The following is a 19,680-nucleotide window of genomic DNA, read 5'->3' as shown; positions in this document are numbered from 1 at the left end:
TTTTGTTAAAATATTGGTCAAAATTTATGATTCACATTACTTTGAACGTGTTTAAATGCTAAGAATCACCCTAATTAATTTCACCATAGAAGATTTTAAGTTTAAATAGAGGTAGATGCGACTTGTTCTTTCAGTAGGGAAAAAAAGACTTTATAAAAGCATGGAGCGTTGTCTTCATTTCTTTGTCATATTAAAGAGTTTTGTGTGTCTTAGCTTTCTTCTAATTGTCTTGCTGATGCGTTAGGCATCTCTTTTATTAGATAGATTTGATTCTCTATGGTCTTTTATTTCATTCACTGATAAAATGAAAAATTAAGGATTTTGCTTCTTCTTGTCTATCTCAACCTTCTTCCAATTGTCTTTTTGATGCTTTTTGCTAGATAGTCGATATTTTGCTTTTCTGTTGTCTTTTATTTCATTCACTAATAAAAAAAGTTCAAGGTTTTACTTTTTTGTTTTCTTGTCCGCCTCTTCTAGCTGTCTCTCTGATGCTCTAGACATCTCTTTTGTTAAATAGTTGGTTTGCTTCTCTATTCTCTTTTATTTCATTTCATTCACGGATAAAATAAAGAGGTCCACTTTAGGGTTTTGCCATGAAGGCACCATTGAGCGTGGAGGTTGACCAGTATTTTTCATTATTTTTTTTCTATACATCTTTTTGTGAGTGAAATTGTAACTTGTGATTGCTCGATTTACTCAAATGTTATTTATAATCTTCTCGGTGCAAATACTCTTAATTTTTTTAAAAAATATTCTTTTATTTACAAGATTTGATTGTTTTATAACGCTAGATCTACTCTCAAAATTATTCAATTTTTTATGACATTTGACAATAACTTTTTTTCTCATTAAAATTTTGGTTGGATTCATATGTTATCTATTGTGCAACAATTGATGCTATTCTCACCATTTTGTTTTTGCTTTTTGCATCACTCATAATTTTTTTTTACAAAAATACCCTTTATGGAAATTAGCTTTTGTTGTGTATGATTGGGAAGTGAAAACTAGTTTTGCTTGTGTATCTAGACAAGATGCACAACAAAAACTATTTTTTGTAAATTTGGGGTGTGTTGTATTTTGGAAAACATTAACCCCTAGGCGTTCCTCCCCCTTGTTAAAATCGTTTCACAATAAACTTTTTGTCATTAAAATTTTGGTCGGACTTGTCTGTTGTTTCTTGTACAACAGATTATTTTATTTTTAAATTTATGCATAAACTTTTTTTTTTGGTTGTATATCTTATCAGGTGGTCCACTAGTAGGATGGAATTAAGACACCCCATTAAGAGATGCAAGGAAGAAAATAAAAAATATATTTAATTATGTTGTATTAATTTTTAGAACATGCTATAAAAAAAACTTTTTAGAATATTTTTTTATGTCATTTATTATTACTTAATAAGGTCGTCTGAAAACTGTATATGATGACATTTTTTATAAATGTTTGAAGCGTTTCCTCTCTCTGATATATATATATATATATATATATATAATTTAAACATGCACATAAAGCTATAAGAAATGTGTCTTTTTAAAATCTAATGCTAGATATAGATTGTATGATAAGAGAATGGTGTACATAGTATTACGACATGCCCTAATTAGTTTTTATATATGATCTGAATTAATAAATAATTGTGTTTGTAAATGAATCAGAGAATTCAGAGAGGAGAAGGGAAAATAAAGGAGAAGAAGGAGTCAGCCAACCCTGCTGAAAAGAGAAACAAGGGAAAAGTAAAAGAATACATTTAGATGATGAGTTGAAATTCCTAATCGAATTTCATTCTGAATCCGATGATGACAAAAATGAGGAGACATATGCGACAACAAGGGGAGGAAAGAGAACTAATAATCACAAAACTCCCAAGAGAGTGATATCATCAACTACCGTTTCGTTTGGTTATCATTATAAGATAAAATATATTAAAAATATTATAGTTTATCAAAATAACTTATCAATTATATATTTCATATTTATTAATATTTAAGTAAAAAAATATAAATCATAGAATAAATAACTTACCTCTAAAGAAAAAGATCTCACAAAAGATTGCAACTCGAAAAGTTACTAAATATTGTTAGGGCAATCGGACGACCTTTAGAATAGTACATATTAAATAAAATAGCGCATGGGATATGGAGTGAGTTGAATTTTTGCACCACATAAAACTGTAATAAAATCTATATGGTGAGCAGAAGACACCTTAACCATTTGTTGTTCCACCATTTTTTAATAATAATAATAATAAAATAGTGCTATCATTATCACCACACCATTGATAAATCATACTGTTATATTTTGCAAAAATAAACCATTCCATAAAATATCTTGAAGCTGACATATCAAAAAAATAATATATAAACAAAAAATATTGGATTGGATATTCTATATTTTCTATGTTTGTATTAAGTTGAATTAAGTTGAGAAACCCAATAGGAAGATGTGACGGGAAGAGGCCTGTGCTGACTAAAAGCTGAAGTGTTTGGTAATGGTAGACAACCAGAAAGATAACGGGACAGCAAAGAAAGAAAAGGTAATAAGACAAGAGTGAGAAAAGCAGTGCGTGTGAGAGAATCAAAATTAGATATACTTATGATTTTAATTAGCAATTAAATTTCGTCATTCTATTTTGATCTAAGAACCACTATTTAATCCTTTCACCTCTCAGGATAAAACAGTCATCTTGGTGATATGTCCCTATGTATATAGAACTCACTTAAATTCTTTGGAATCAATCATATCCACTGTTGTCTGCCTAGCAAATGTTAGTTCATTATTATTCACTCTCCAATTTTCCAAACAAAAAAATGAAAATATTGAACTTTTAAGTATTCAAGTTGAATAACCAATGCTGCAGTTTTACCAGAGAATATTAATGCGAGTGGACAAAACTACATACAGAGGAGGAGCAACCATTGTTTTTATTTTATTAATTAATTAATTTATTTAATAACTTTCTCTTTCATTTTACTGATCGTGCAGAGGAAACGAAACGGTGGAAGTAGCAGTACTTCAAGAGCAAACGGTAAGCCTTGTTAATTATTTCACACATGCATGTATATTTTATTGGTATGTCATTATTTGTGATTTTTCCTGAGTAGTGATAAATTAATGCATATAACTAAATATCACTAGAAAAGAGATTATATACTGAACATTTGCTTTTGTTGGTACCATATCAACAATATGGTGCACCGGTGCAACTATGAATTTACACTAAGAATATGATGTATCACATATTAACAATATGGTGCATGTCTATAACTATATATATTGTACCGTGCAGTGTTATCTCCGAACATTGTGCCAGAAAGCAATGACAATCAAAATGTCTCTGATCTCCCTCAAAGGTGAAAATCATATTAATATATTATTTCTTTCTTTAATGGCTAGATTATGGTTTAACAACATTAAACCTCTAAGGTTTCTTTCCAAATGATTAATAAGTGGTTGCTTAATTATGCAGGGACCACCCGAATGAGCCACATGCCGAGCCAGATAATCCTGAAGTAATTTCTTTTTGCCTTTTGAAGATCTATAGTATCTTTCTTATCTTTATTTGATTATTGAGCGTTGCTATTAATGTTAGATATTTTTTTTATTTCAAAGCTCGAGGCTTCTTATGCAATCTTGGAACAATTGACCAAGGTTTCAATCAAATATCATCTCCTTCCCTTTCCTACCTTCCAATTTTTTTTTTCACCTCGTTCTTCATATGTATGAATGTTTTAGGAAAAATATATTGTTCATTTTAAACACCTAGAGACTTGATATTTCTCAGGAATAAACTCCAAATTTTATCCTGTATTGAATAACAAATAATCCGAGTCTTTAACTTGAGAAAGTTAATCAATATGTGTGTGTGTGTTAATAATGAAAAGATAGTGAAAATTAAGAAGAAATTAAAATAAAGTCACATGCAGCTTCCAGATGGAAAAATTATTTTATTTGAACATTTCTTATACATTCTTTTATTTGAACATTCTTATACATATTTCATACTAGTATTTATTTGGACATTTCTTTTAACTTGTTTCACCTATTTAATTGATATTGATTTGGTGAAACTATTCCAGCTGATTTTTCATACATTTCAACGATGCACATTTTGATGTGTGAACTGTGCACAAATGCTATGAATGCTAATCACACAAACACAAAACATCACCAAATGGCATGACCAAATGAAATAGCAAGCATTAATTAGTTCACTGTTTTTCAGATTTAATCAAGTTTTGTTCAACATAATTTCTTCCATGGTGAAGTTATATACGTAGTCTTGCATGCTGACCCTTAACATTTTCAGATGGTACCTTCCTCCGACATGAGGACAGAACACAACTACAGCAGAGCATGCAATTTCTTCTCCTGAATTTGTTGGTAAGGAACCTCTGCTTTATGTAGTTATATCTTTATGTTATGAGGCTCTATCTTGTAATAAATAAATAAAAAAATGTCTTATGGTGTCTCACCTTGAGAAGCAAGGTATATCAAAATTGTAACTGTGTTGTTTCATATTCCTGTCAGATATGCTTATGTTGAACATTAAAGATATTATGAATTCTCTCCCAAGTGTTATATATATATATATATATATAACTTTCATTTTTAAGACTCTTACTCCAATGGATATGGAAATATATCACACAGATTAGATAAATTAGAGGGGCTTATTATGTCTATACTCATTTTTAAACCATCGTGTGCGTGTCTTACATTAATTTTATATTAATATTATACAATGTATTATAGTTGTGTCATGTCTTTTGATTTTTAAAATTTACTTTAATATTTATTATTGATTACGTTTATTAGCAAAAAGACCTAACATATAATTTTTTTTAAAGTAAAACAAATTCTGTTTAAATTTACTTTACACCACCGTTGACTCGATTCTGAATGGAAAAGGGTTTGTTGCACTTTGATTTGTGATGTTTAATGCACTCATTTTGCTATTAACAAGTGTTTGCTAAATTCTGGTAGTTTTTATTATTATTATTATTATTATTATTATTATTATTAAAGTATTTAGGAACATACATCAAACTAAAATCCTGCTTAAGACTTTATCTTTTTGTTTGAATGATAATAAAGTGCAACTAAATTTATTTTCCATCCTTTTCCTTGATACAGGTGAAGACATTGGTACTCATTCTTCGGCTCTTGTGGAAGAAAACACTACTCAAGTAAGTGCCCTAAATGTGTTGTGATATGTGCATTTCATAGGACTACTCAAAAATCAATACTCCTACATAGAATAGAACTCCTAGTAAACCCATTTCTAGTTTTGTTGCAATTTTATTGATATATGAACGAGACAAATTTATGGAACATCATTAACCATCCTCATTGTGCAACCCAAAATTTGAAAAACACATAAAAGAAACTTGTATTGTAAAGATGTCTAGTTTACACCTCCATGACACTTTCATTGAATATTACTATTGATCATCTAGCTTCTCTAAAATAATGCAAAAATTAAAAAAATGCATGTGTATGTGTATATGGAGTTATTAAAATTTCAATCATAAGTTTTTAATTAACCAACTTTGCTTGGCCAACAGGAACAACCAGCAGCAGCAGCTAAAACCACAGAAGCAAGGAACCAATATCAAAGCTTAAGGGAACTTTTTAATGGAGAAAGTTCAACGCCATGCCTTGCAAGTGATGTACATGATCAGACCAATGACAAGGGAAAGGAAGTGCATAAAAAATTCCCAACAATAATAGTCTTAGAAGAAGAATGCCAAAATGCTGAACATGGCTGGGCTGATGATGCTCCTGTTGCTGCTGCCGAAACCGGTTTTCACCAAAAAAATGGTGAAATTGATCAAAAGGGAAAAGGCAAAGTGCATCAGACTAATCCACCAAAACTGCTAGCAGATGCCATGAAGAGCAGCATCATCAACCCATTCTCTTTAAGTTCAAGTCCATCATCTTTTTTGCACTTAGAAGGTGCAAGCTTCTCAAGTTGGTCTAAACCAAACAACTCTTTGTCTGGTTTGGATTTGAACCTTGCCCCAGATGGCAATGCAGATATGAGTCCAAATGTGAACCAACAATAACCACAGCATAGTAATGCAGTACTCTCTTTTAGTTACTCTGACTTGCAAAGGGGTGTTGGAATGCAAAACCCTATGGGTCCATTTCCAAAGCAGCAGCCATTACTACTCTCTGCTGAGTTGTTGGTGCCTTCTGGGATGGAGGGGAGGTGGATGAGAAATCTCGATCTTAACCAGCCACCACCACAAGATGAGGAACTGGAAGAGGCACAAAATGAAGTGGATAATCATTATCTAAGAGATTAATGATGATGAACAGATAGCTAGACTTGTGGATTTTACCAAAAACTTGTTTTTTTTACTCTTCAAATTTGCCTTGCTTAAATTGTTGGTAGACTTAAGATGGTTTGAGTTGGGACTCTGCTTGTTTGGTTAGCCAAAAAGTAGTGAATGTTTTGTGTTTTGTTGATGCTGAACTACACCATCTTATTTGGTTTCAATGGAGGTATATTTTGAAACTCTTTGGATGATTATATATATGGAAAAATGTGCTGGTTATTATATTATTAAAAGAGGCCAAGGCTATCAACTAGTCTGTAAATCAACTTGTGAAGAGTTATTCTTGTTTAATAGATAGTTTTGAATTTAAAGTTTTAAGTATTCGTTAAAACAACAAAATCAAGACCTTATAGTAAGAAAAACTTTTTCACAAATACTTATAAAAATAGAATATAAGAAAAAATTTAAATAAATTAAAATTAACTTTTACATTCCCAAATAAGTTATGAAGCACCGACACGGACACGACACGGACACGGACACGTGAATACCTATAATGTCCAAAATATAGTACTTAGTACGGGTGTCATGTCGGTATCAGACATTGACACGAACGCGTGTCAAACACCGGACACGACAAGGGGTTAGGATGTCCATGTTTGATAGCAAATAAGACCTAAACTTGCATAGTAAATTTAATTATATAATGAAAACACATGATATTGATTCAGTGACAATGTTCAAAAGAATTAGGAGAAGAATCTGAGACACTAGTATTATATTTTAACCTGAAAAGGGGAAGGTGAAATACACATTGCTAGTAACATAGAAACAATGCAGGGTTTTGAATATATGTTCAATGTGGCAAAGAAAATAATTCCTATTTTACGGAAGCACACACATCATCACTGAAAGATTCAAGTTGTCCCTTACTAATAATAAAACAACCCAAACCCAGATTCTCCCCTTTGATTATTCAAGTTCCCATAAATAAAGTCCATGACATGTTAGGAGTAAGGTAAGGCGCCAGTGTGCTTAAGAGGTTAAGGTGCACACAAGGCAGAAAGTATAAACCTAGTGACTTCCACCTCGAATAAAATCAGAACCCATGTCTCATTCATCATCCCCATCACAATTACTTTTGTTGTCTAGCACCCTCCGAAGTTGATTCTACACCCCCTCTCTAATTAATGATAATAACATTAGTTAGGGACTATTTAATTGGTAGAATTTTAATTAGCAAACTATATACATTAATTGCATAAAACATTTTAGAGACTATATAGTATATATAACATCAATGAAAAAAAAAAGAAGCTCATATACATAATACACCGGTAAAATCCAATAAATATATCTTAGTTGATAACATACGATAAGTTTGTGAAAAAATTTAAATTTAATTTTCACATCATACATCATTAAAAAAAACAAAAAAATTTACATATGATTAAATTTTGGAGAAAAAATTGTTTCATAGTTAAATCAGAATACTAAAACTTATAAAAATGACTTCTATTTCACTAGAGACCGAAATGTTCTCATTACTATAAAAAAACACTATTTGAATGTTTAATATGTAAGATCTTTTTACCATATTTATACATCATTATTGATTGCTAAACTACCGTTAAAACACAAAGTATATCAAAAGAAAATAAAAGAAAGAGCATAATATTTAAAAAAGTATGAATTAGAAATGATTTATACTAATATAGTCAAACAAAAATATTTAAATTATCTAAAAATGTCTTTACAAAATATTCTTTTTCTTGGAAGTATTAATCTGGTTGTATTATCACATGCAAGTGAACTCTTTAAGCACTTTATATAGAGTTAATACAACTTAAAAATACTTTTATTTTCTATTTATTATTTTATAAGAATATGAAGAATTTTAAAAGTTTTTTATTTAATAATAATAATAGTTATTATTATTATTATTATTACCGATTGGTTTGTCAAGTTTAACAAACTTTTTTTATTGTTTGGATTTGATTTTTTTTATCTAAAAAAACTCTTTTAAAAAATTTGAATTTGACATTTCTAATAAATAAGTCAATCAGAACCAAACCTTAAATAGGTCAAACCACATGCTCATTGTCTCATTTCCATCCGTGAACCCCACACACTTGTTGTATTTAATGTATTGTCACTTGAACTAAGTGGTGTCACCATCCGACAAATTTACTGTAGGGGGTTGCTTTAAAAACAATTTACCAAATATGGTCTATTTTAAAACAAATTGCAAGGGGGGTCTGTTATTTATGTGGGTGCCGCCGCGTGAAGCTTGTAATGCCACTGGCAATGGCGGGAACGACGATGCCGCCATTGGCAGCAGCGGGACGGGGTCTGAGTCTGACTAGGAGAGATGAAGAAGTCCATACCGCCATTCGTACTAGCGGGACTAGGAGAGATGAAGGCGAGAGACCCGCCATTGGCACTGGCGGGACATGCCAACGTGGTCAGTCCCGCCAATGAGTCCTGCGGCACATTTCAGTGGAATAATTTCATGGAATGGAATGCAACTGGACAACGTTTAAGTTAAATAATTTCTCTATCTAGAAGTTTTTGAGTTTTATTTGTCTTTAGCTTAGCAGCTTTCTCTATTAGCATTTTTTAATTCCTATTTTCGTATTCGGATTATATATAGGAGAAAACAAACATGCGGGCAGATATTTTTATTTTGGCATCCCAAATTCTCAATGGCCATCTTTTCAACCTCTCTGGCCTCACAATACTAGATTTTTTAATCTAAACACTGGGAATAATAAGTAAATTAAAGGAATAAAATACTAAAAAAAGCTTTTAAAGAGACACATAATTGTGCATGACATCAAGTCCTATGCTTCCAAGCAGACAGACTTGAAGGGAGCAAACCTACATTAAAAAAAACATCATTTATGATATTTTAAAATGGGGGATCCTTCCAAATGAGATAAAGTTGAAATACTAAACAAAATGGGGCATGTTCCTCTGGGTTTGGAAGATCTCAGGAAGGATCTCCTGAGCTTAGAAAACATTTTAAGAGATAATTAAATTATATAATATTAGTAAGCTTTCGTTTATTATACGGACATTTTTAAACTAATAAAATTTTAAAATTATAAATAAATAAAAATTTCAGTGTTATAAAATAACATTGAAATTAAACATCTTATTGAGGAAGTATAAAATATAATAGGAAATATATTTATTTTTAATATTATTTTATTTTACTAGATGTAAATAAATTATAGATATAATTTTTTTAAAATTAAACAATAATTATAAAAATATTTTTTAAAACCTTTATTGGATTATGGAAATGAATGACCAATTAGTTTAATAAACATCTGTGATTTTATTTAAAAAAAAACTCGAATAACTCAATTATTTTAATAAAATTTAATAAAATATATAACTCTCATGTTAGTGTGCCGCAGGATCCATTGGCGGGACTGCCCACGTTGGCATGTCCCGCCAGTGCCAATGGCGGGTCTCTCTCCGCTTCTTCATCTCCCCCGTCCCGCTGCTGCCAATGGCGGCATTGCTGTTCCCGCCATTGCCAGTGGCGTTACAAGCTTCACGCCAGTAACAATGGCGACACCCACGTAAATAAGAGACCCCCCTTACAATTTGTTTTAAAACAGACCCTATTTGGTAAATTGTTTTTAAAATAACCCCCTACAGTAAATTTGCCGTCACCATCCTCAAGTAATTTCTTTGTGGAAAATGAGAATCCATGGGACCATGTTAGATTCATTGACATAGACAAAATCTTTTACTATTAGAGAAAATAACATATGCCCATTTATTAAATATTTAGTATTAAACAATATCTAGTATTAAATAATAGGTAAAAAGTAAGATAGATCCACAGTTCAATTGTACTTGCATCTCGATCTCCTCAAGTAATTAGCCTAGTTTTAGTTCGGTTACACACATACACACTTATATAATAATATCATGTGCTTTTGGAAGTATATAGGAAAGAGAAGTGCTTTCTCCATAATCTATAAAAAAATAAAAATTATTATTTTGTAACATGAATTTCTCAAGCTGGGGCTTAAAATGACTTTGTTTCTTCTTTTTAATCACAATTGCATAACATTGGTAAAGAAAATAAGTTGGAAGTAACAGTTGAACACTGCACGAGATTTTAAGAGGAAATCCGAAAGAAAAAATAGTAAAAAAACTTAATCTGAGTAATGTCGTATTAAACATTTATAGCTCCAAGTTCCAACCTCTAGCTAGGTAGAGTTGTTAATATTTATTTTAATTCCAGCCACTGCAAAACTGGTCAGATACAAGAAGATTGATCAGTTATGCAATAATTACTATTACAAAAACTTTACCCCCAAGAAGAAAATGAGAAAAAATATGACACAAATGTAGAAACATCATTCAGCCCCTAGAGAGTATGGAAAAACAAAACCAATGTGGTGAAACCACTCTTGTATTATGTGACCAATATTTGTTTTTGTTCTTATTATTTGGGGATAAAGTGATCAACTCCCACTACACGCTACAATCAATCTTGTGGCATGTTTTTAAGGTAAACTCTGAGTTTAGAGTCAACAAGCCAACCAATATGAACACTCAAGAGATAAAAAAATAATTACATGACACATTAATTTAAAAATTAATTAATCACATCTAATTAAAAAACATTTTTTTCAACTTATTATTAACTAAAACTTGATATCAAGTAAAAAAAAACATTAAAATTAACCACTCAATTAATTGAAGAATATTTTAATGAAAATAATATTAAATAAAATAAATATATTAAGTTTTTTTATTTAAGAAATAATATATTTTCTCTTGAGAGCACAACCTCATTTATGTGACCAACAATTCTATTTTTTTTAAATGGTATAACTATAGTGAGGCAAGTGTGTGCAACTGTGTGCATGCACGTGCAAAATATAAAAATTGTTTAATTTTGACTGCAACATTTACAACCCAAAGATATTAATTTGACAAAGTTTTAACTATCTGATTGGACAATTTGTAATCATTTTCAAAAATAAAAATAGGACAATTAGTAATATTCATTAGGACTAGTATGCATGCAAAATGACCTAATGAGGTCATATTTACAAACTATTGATCCCAGAGGGTCTTTTTTTAAACAAATTTTGAAGGGATTTATTTTTTAAAGGGTTCCGCCATTGCAAGTGGCGGGTTCCTTCATGCATGGTTCCGCCATTGAGAATGGCGTAAAGCACCCAAAGGGTTCCGCCATTGGTAATGGCGAGATACCCCATGCCATTAACCATCCATCATCCATCATAATGGCGCCATCCATGCACCATCTTTCTGCCAGTCAGACTGGCGAATTTGACTTCGCTTTTGTACTGATTCTGCGAGACCCTCTGGCGAGTTTTGCTTTGTATTGATTCCGCCCGCACTACTGGCGAGTTTGGCTTGCTATTGATTCTACCAACACTGCTGGCGAGTTTGGCTTGCTATGATTCTGTGACTGTGTATTGCAAACAGTGCATGCAGAGGTAACTTCAGTTTAGGCTTCATGCATGCTTTCTACTGTTTTGCTAGGGTTCAGTTATAGGTTTGCAGAAGAAAAAATTCAAACATGACATATTTTCAGGTTTCAGAAGAAGGCTTTAATTTTTTTTTAATGTAAGAGGGGAAGTCATCCTCTTCCCTTTCCCTTCAAATAGGGTTGTTGCACCTACAATATTCATCAAATACACGCATTCTCTTCTTCTATTCTGTTTGAGTTTTAGTTTCTGGTGGTTAAAAAAAACTTTGCTGGTGGTGTTATTGAAAGCTTCAATCAGGTAAGATTTAAATTTTCATATTATTATTATTGAATTTTAGCTAATAATTATTTTAGTTAGTAACGATTTTAGTTAAGTTTTCAGTTAGCTAATATAATTAGAATTTATATTTAATTTTTTGTGATTATTTTAGTTAGTAATTATATTTAAAATAAAAAATAATTGAATTCAAAAAAATATTAGATAGTATTAGGTAGATGTATTTAATTTTTCAAAGTATTTTATAGTGTAAAAATAATCTAATGTTATTTGTTATAGATAGTAGCAGGTAGATGTGTTTAAAAAAAGTAGATAATATTAGATAAGTAGGTATGTTTAATTTTAAAAAAACATTTGTGTTTAAATTTTCGTAATGTTATCTATTATAAAAGAAATTATAGATAGTATTAGGATTATGCGTTAAAAAAATATTTATGTTTAAATTTTTGTAATTATTTGTAGTGTAAAAATAAATTAATGTTATTTGTTATAAAAAAATTATAGATAATATTAGGTTACGTCCGTTTAAAAAATACTATCTGTTTTTAATTTTTTGACTTATTTTTAGTGTAAAAATAAATTAATGTCATTTGTTATAAATAAATTGTAGATAGTATTAGGTAGGTACGTTTAAAAAATATATTTGTATAATTTTTCGTAGTTATTTCTAATATAAAAATAATTCAATGTTATTTGTCATAAAAAAATTATAGATAGTATTAGGTTACATGCGTTTAAAAAATACTATGTGTTTCTAATTTTTTGTACTTATTTGTAGTGTAAAAATAAATTAATGTCATTTGTTATAAAAAAAAGTATTGATAGTATTAGGTAGGTGCGTTTAAAAAATATTATCTGTGTAATCTTTCGTAATTATTTTTAGTGTGAAATTTGAATGAAATTATTTGTCATGTTATAATTTTTTAGATTTTTTAATATTAATACTAATACTAATTTTAATTGAGATGCCTTCTTCATCATGTTCGTCAAATATTTCAATTAATCCTGGTCCCGTTGACGGTGACCTGTTGTGGATGCAAGATAAACATAGTTCACAGCATATTTAAAATGAGGAAGAAGATAGAAAACTACATATTAGAAGAGTTGTTCCCACATATCAAGGTCAAGAAGAAATAACAGAATAGATTATTCCTCTACTTTGCCAATCTGGTTTTTACTGGATTATGAATATGGGATATTTAGAAATAAATGCGGGCATTAATCACTGTCTTGATAGAAAGATGGAGGCCGGAAACACATACTTTTCACATGAGATGATGCGGAGAGTGTACTATTACTCTTCAAGATGTCTTTGTTTTATTAGGTCTCTGTGTGGATGAGTCATCGTTAATTGGTCCAACAAACCTTAGTTGAGCTGATTTATGTGAAGAATTGTTAGGAGTCAGACTAGAAGAAGGTGAACTTCAAGGCAGTATGATTAAATCAAGTTGGTTGGTTCACCATTTTCCAGATGTAAATAACCATGGCAGTAATTTAGAACAGGTAGAAAGGTTTACCAGTGCATGGATCCTTCGATTCATTGGAGGTGTCTTATTTGTAAAAGCAGTAACAAAGTTTCGGTAAGATACCTCCAATTTTTACGGGACTTTACACGCATTCATAGGGATTTGCTGTACTTGGTTATTTATATAGAGAGATGTGCAACACCATCGATTATAAAACTAAATCAATCAGAGGTATGTGCATCTTAATATAAATATGGGCATGGGAACGATGTACAACTCTGACTCTAAGAAGGACTCCTCCCATAATAGAAAACAAACCACTTGGACATAGGTTAATTGCTTAAAAAATTAGATTTCATTTGAAAATAATATAATGTAAGTTATGTTAATTTATGATTTTTTTTAGGTGGCTGCGACGGGGAAATCAACATATTGGTAATGATGATTTGATAGTTTTTTGTCGCAAACTAGATATTATGAAACGACATGAGCTAAAAACATTTAAATTTATTGGTTAAATAAGAATTTGGCATTTCATATTTCATTGAAATTAATCAAAATTAGAAGTATTAGCAGTTTGTCTGGGAGCCTTACTCGACAAATGTTATGTCGATGTTGCCTCCAATTTGTTTAGTTGGAAGTGTTGCGTGGTGCACGGTGGTGCCACTAATTTGTTTTCAAGTCATTAAGTGACACCAACCCGATAGAGTTTTGAGACAGTTTGGCATGCAACAACCAATTTCAAGTTCTCCTTCGCAACCATTTAACATTCATGGCATATCTTTGAGAGGAAAACATAAGGAAAATTAGGGGCAACTGTTAGCCCCAATGATTAATCAATGGAACAATCGGGTTGATTTTAGGGTTGACGCCTATCCACGACAAGAAGGTCTACTAAGTTTTAACTCCAACTATATGGTGTGGTATAGGCGTAAAACAAAGATGTTTGTTGATCCTAATAATGCAAACATGGCGACACTGGTATTTTTTATTTTTTCTGTCATATTTAACCTCAAATAATTTATAAAATTTGAGTTCACGAATTTGAACACGTAATAATTGTAGGCTGAAGTTGCAGAGATGTTACAGTACATGATGTCGCCACAAGGGAGAAATACATGGACGGTTGACGATCTAGTGTCATATGTGGAGAAAATAACAATTTTATCTGAAGAGCGGGACAAAATAATTGAACCTTTGTCACATGGTTCAACAACAGAACGTGAATTTCCAGCCCAACAGTTAAATATTCTTCAATCAAGTGTTGAAACTAAAGGCATAGCCAGACAAAGGGAGACTGTCGAAGCCGAACCATATTTGTACCCACAAATGGCAGAGCGTGGCCATGGAATGTACTACATACCACCAACATTTTCTCAGTATCTGACACAGACGTATCAGTATCCATTCGATCCTCATCAAAGTGATACGTCTACAAGCGAGCATTCGTTAGGTGGTATTGCGGAGACATATTTCCATGGCCTACTATGACCCCTTCACAACAACATGATGTTCCAATTGAAACACCTAATGCCTCATTAGGTTCTCAATGGAATGTACCTAGAGCAATACCTAATATGGATTAATTATTAGGTGTTGATTTGCGTCACCAATTTTCTCTTGAGGCTGAGCAGCATGAAGAGGGGGGGCATCGTGGCAGAAGAAATCCTGACAGACAGGCATGAAGATAGGATCGTCCATGCGGCACATCCTCACGACATCACCGCCATCAAGACGATTGATTTTCTTTTTAGCATTTAAATTTTTTTTTATGTTTTTAATTTAAATTTTAGACTTGTATTATCATTTATGTTATGAATGTTAACCAATTGATCAAGTTTATGACACGCACAGAAATAAAAAAGTAACTAATTTAAAAAACAAACTTATCATCGATAGGTTCCATTTCATTCAAGTAGACAAATAAAATACATAAATGAATTAATTTAACAACTTCCACATTTAGATTGCATTGGACATCGGCGTCTATTGTGTCTTTGTCTTTCACATCTACTACATTTTTGTCGGTGCTCAAATGGTTCCAGCCAATCCATCTTATTCCTTATCCTTGTTGATTTTGGCCGACCTTTCGCACGAATTGTAGTTGGATCAAGGATAAGTGTCCATGGCTTATCAGAAGGAGGAATAGCTGCTTCATTCCCAAGAGGCCACCATTGAGCGAAATAAGCTTTTAGGATGTGCTCATTTGTGTGAACAACATCTACATATTGAAAGTAATTCATGCTCACGTAACCACAAGCAGCAATAATGTGTGAACATGGATAGTGAAAAGCAGAATACTTTCCGTATTGACAATAATGGTCATTCAAGTTAACTGCCCACTTTTGTCCGCCACGTTGCATTCTAGGATTGAAGGTCTCCTCTACTTCAAACCTTGTCAAGTGGATATCATAGACGTGGACGATGTGCGAACAAACTTCTTCTTGATTTTTTTGAAGTTCTTTAACAACCTTAGAACAACATACTTGTCCTTCATTTAACTGTCTTTGGATTTGGCGACCACGATCAACAAAGTACTTTCGACACCTACTATATGTGGATTTCACCAAAGCTGTTATCGATAGGTTGCGACAATCCTTCAATACCTTATTAACACATTCTGAGAGGTTGGTCGTCATGTGACCATATCTACGTCCTTCTTGATCATAAGTCATGCTCCATTTTTTTCTTTGAAATGCGATCAATCCATGTACATATGGCTGGACTCAACTGACAAAACTTTTCTAAATTATGATCAAATGTATGTTTACAAAGAGTGTAGGCTGCATCAGAAGGTTTTGTTAGCACCAACAGTTTGAAGTATATGTCAAACATCAATTAACATCATATTATAAATTAAATTTTACCCAATTTCTTCAACATTTATTTTTGTTTGGCATTGTTGAATTTCCAATTGAAATTACTTGTTATGTGTCGGATGCAGTAAACATGATAATCGTGGGGAGGCTGCCAACCAAGATGTTCGTTAGCAACAACAGACTTTATACTCGCGTGACGATCATATATGAGACAAATACCATTTTTATTTGTCACGTGTTCACGCAAATGTGCCAAAAACCATGACCACGTTGTTAACGTTTCACCTTCTACTATGGCGAATGCTAGAGGAAAAACACCACCATTTCCATCTTGTGATGTGGCCATCAACAGGGTCCCACGGTATTTCCCGTATAAATGTGTGTCGTCAACTTGTATGATTGGCTTACAATAATTAAAAGCCTTTTTACATTAACTGAAAATCCAAAATACTCTATCAAACTGACGGTGTTCACGACTCACCGTGTTGCCAATAATATCGTCATGCAGTATTTGAAAATAGGATCCAGGAGAGTGATTTTGCATGTGTTTTAGCCACGACGAAAGTTTCGCATATGACTCTTCCCAATCGTCATATTCAATTGTAATTGTTTTTTGTTTTGTCATCCATGCTTTTTTGTATGAAACCTTATAGGAAAATGCACTGTTTATCCTTTCTTGAATCAAAAAAACTTTTATTGATGGATATTCTCTAATCACACCTATTAATAAAATAAAAAAATTTAAATAACCAAAAAATGCAAAAGTAGGATAATATGAACATAAAACATGTACCTACTACACAAATGACAATGAAATTTGAATCAAGTTTCTCATGATCTTGTGTCATAGTCATATTTAGACATGTGTGTGGTCCACCCCATTGTGTCACTTTTCATGAATCGGTTTTTTTAGATAAAATTGCCCTCATATGAAATAGGCATGGACACTCTGTGCTTTTATTTGGACAACAAACGATATATTTGTGCGATTTGGTTTCAAGAACTTTAAAACTTTGATGCACCTTCATAACATATTGTTTGAGTGCATTTTTTAAAGCATCTTTACTATCAAAATCCATACCAACATATAATTCTTGCCCAACATTAAGAGTAGATGGCATCTCCAAACCGCAAATGTCATCCTCATCTACACCAAATATGTAACAAAATAAAATTCATGTCAATTTCAACAAAATTTTTATTTATCATTAAATACAAATGTTATAAAATGATTAATGTATTCAACTCTTTTTAAAATTGAAATAAATATACCCATCAACACTATCATCTTCATCTAAAGAGTCTTCAACGTATGAATTAGACACAAGATAATCATCATCATCTTCATCCTCATGTAAATTGCTTACATTTTTTGGCGATTTCGTCTCATTATTAGATAAATTATGTCCACGTGATCTAACAGAATTTGCAGAATGAAACACAGAACCACCAACAACATCATTTTCTATGTATAATTCTAAAACTGACATTTGTTCTTGTTATCGAAAACTTTCGATCATAGTTTCAACATCTTCGTCATCACAAATTTGTAATGCAATATATTTTCCTGAAACTAAAAATCTGCAGCTTATACAAGAAATAATTTCATTATTTGATAACCTTACCTTTTTCCTATTTTTTTTTCCAACGCATTATAACTCATTCCATGATTAATTTGAATTGCTTTTTTACTGCCTTCAAATATTATACCGGTATTCTCTTCATATACCCTTCCATTGAAAGACAAGACTACTATAACAAAATTCATCTTATACCAAAATATACCTACAAATTTTTTTTATAAATAATTAATCAAATAATTAATCATACTAACAAAAATTCAACTACGAAACAATTTTATTAACTCCAAAATTAAATACTCTAAATCTAAAAAATAACACACTATAGATTATAAGTTAATTCTAAAAAATATATATATAAATCTAATAAATACTACATATCAAATAATCTTCAATTAAAATTGGTATTAAAATGGGAGACATACCAAAAAATAACAAAACTTCAATTAAAAACATTTATCTATATCTAATAAATATTACAGATTAAAAGTTCATTCAAAAAATAATAAAACTTCATCTCGGAGCAATTTTAATAACTTAAAAATTAAATATTCTAAATCTACAATTAAGATTGAATTATTTTTTAAAAACACATAGTATTTTTTAAACGGACACAACCTAATAATATCTATAATTTTTTTAAACGACAAATAACATTGAATTATTTTTATATTAGAAATAACTAAAAAAATTATACACATATATTTTTTAAATGCACCTACCTAATGCTATTTATAATTTATTTTTTAAAACAAATGACATTAATTTATTTTTAAAAAGTACAAAAAATTAAAAACAAATAATATTTTTTAAACGAAAGTAACCTAATATTATCTAAAATTATTTTTATAACAAATGACATTAATTTTTTTTTACACTACAAATAAGTAAAAAAAATTAAAAATGGATTGTATTTTTTAAACGGACAACCTAATATTATCTATAATTTTTTTATAACAAATTACATTAATTTATTTTTACACTAGAAGTAATTACGAAAGTTTAAACACAAATATTTTTTTAACGCACCTACCTAATACTATCTATCATTTATTTTATAACAAATAACATTACGAAATTTAAACAAGAAATATTTTTTTAACACTAGATATATTTATAAAAATTTAAACACAGTATTTTATAAACGCACTTATCTAATATTATTTACAATTTTTTTATAACAAATAAAATTAATTTATTTTTACACTATCCATAACTACGACAAATTAAACACACCTATATAATATTATCTACTTTTTTTTAAACAAATCTACCTACTCCTGACTATAACAAATAACATATATCTAATACTATCTAATATTAGATTAGATTATTTTTATACTAGAAAATACTTCAAAAAATTAAATACATCTATCTAATACTATATAATATTTTCTTGAATTCACTTATATTTTATTTTAAATATAATTACTAACTAAAATAATTACAAATAATTAAATATCAATTCTAATTATATTACCTGATTGAAAATTTAAGTAATATAATTACTAACTAAAATTATTACTAACTAAAATTGAATAATAATAATAATATAAAAATTTACATCATACCTAATTGAAGCTTTGAATAACACCACTACCAGTCAAATTTTGTTTCAAACACCACAAACTTAAACTCCAAAAACTCAAAACACTCAATCAAAAGACAAGACAAGAGAAGAATGCGTATTTGGTATTGTAGGTGCAAAGACTCGTATTTAAAGGCAAAGGAAAAACTTTCCTTACAACGTAAAAAAATAAATTAAAGCT

The sequence above is a fragment of the Glycine max genome, chromosome 2, assembly GCF_000004515.6.
Source record: "Glycine max cultivar Williams 82 chromosome 2, Glycine_max_v4.0, whole genome shotgun sequence".
In the NCBI taxonomy this organism is placed as follows: Eukaryota; Viridiplantae; Streptophyta; class Magnoliopsida; order Fabales; family Fabaceae; genus Glycine; species Glycine max.
The sequence above is the reverse complement of the archived record's forward strand: the minus strand, read 5'-3'. Positions refer to the sequence as shown.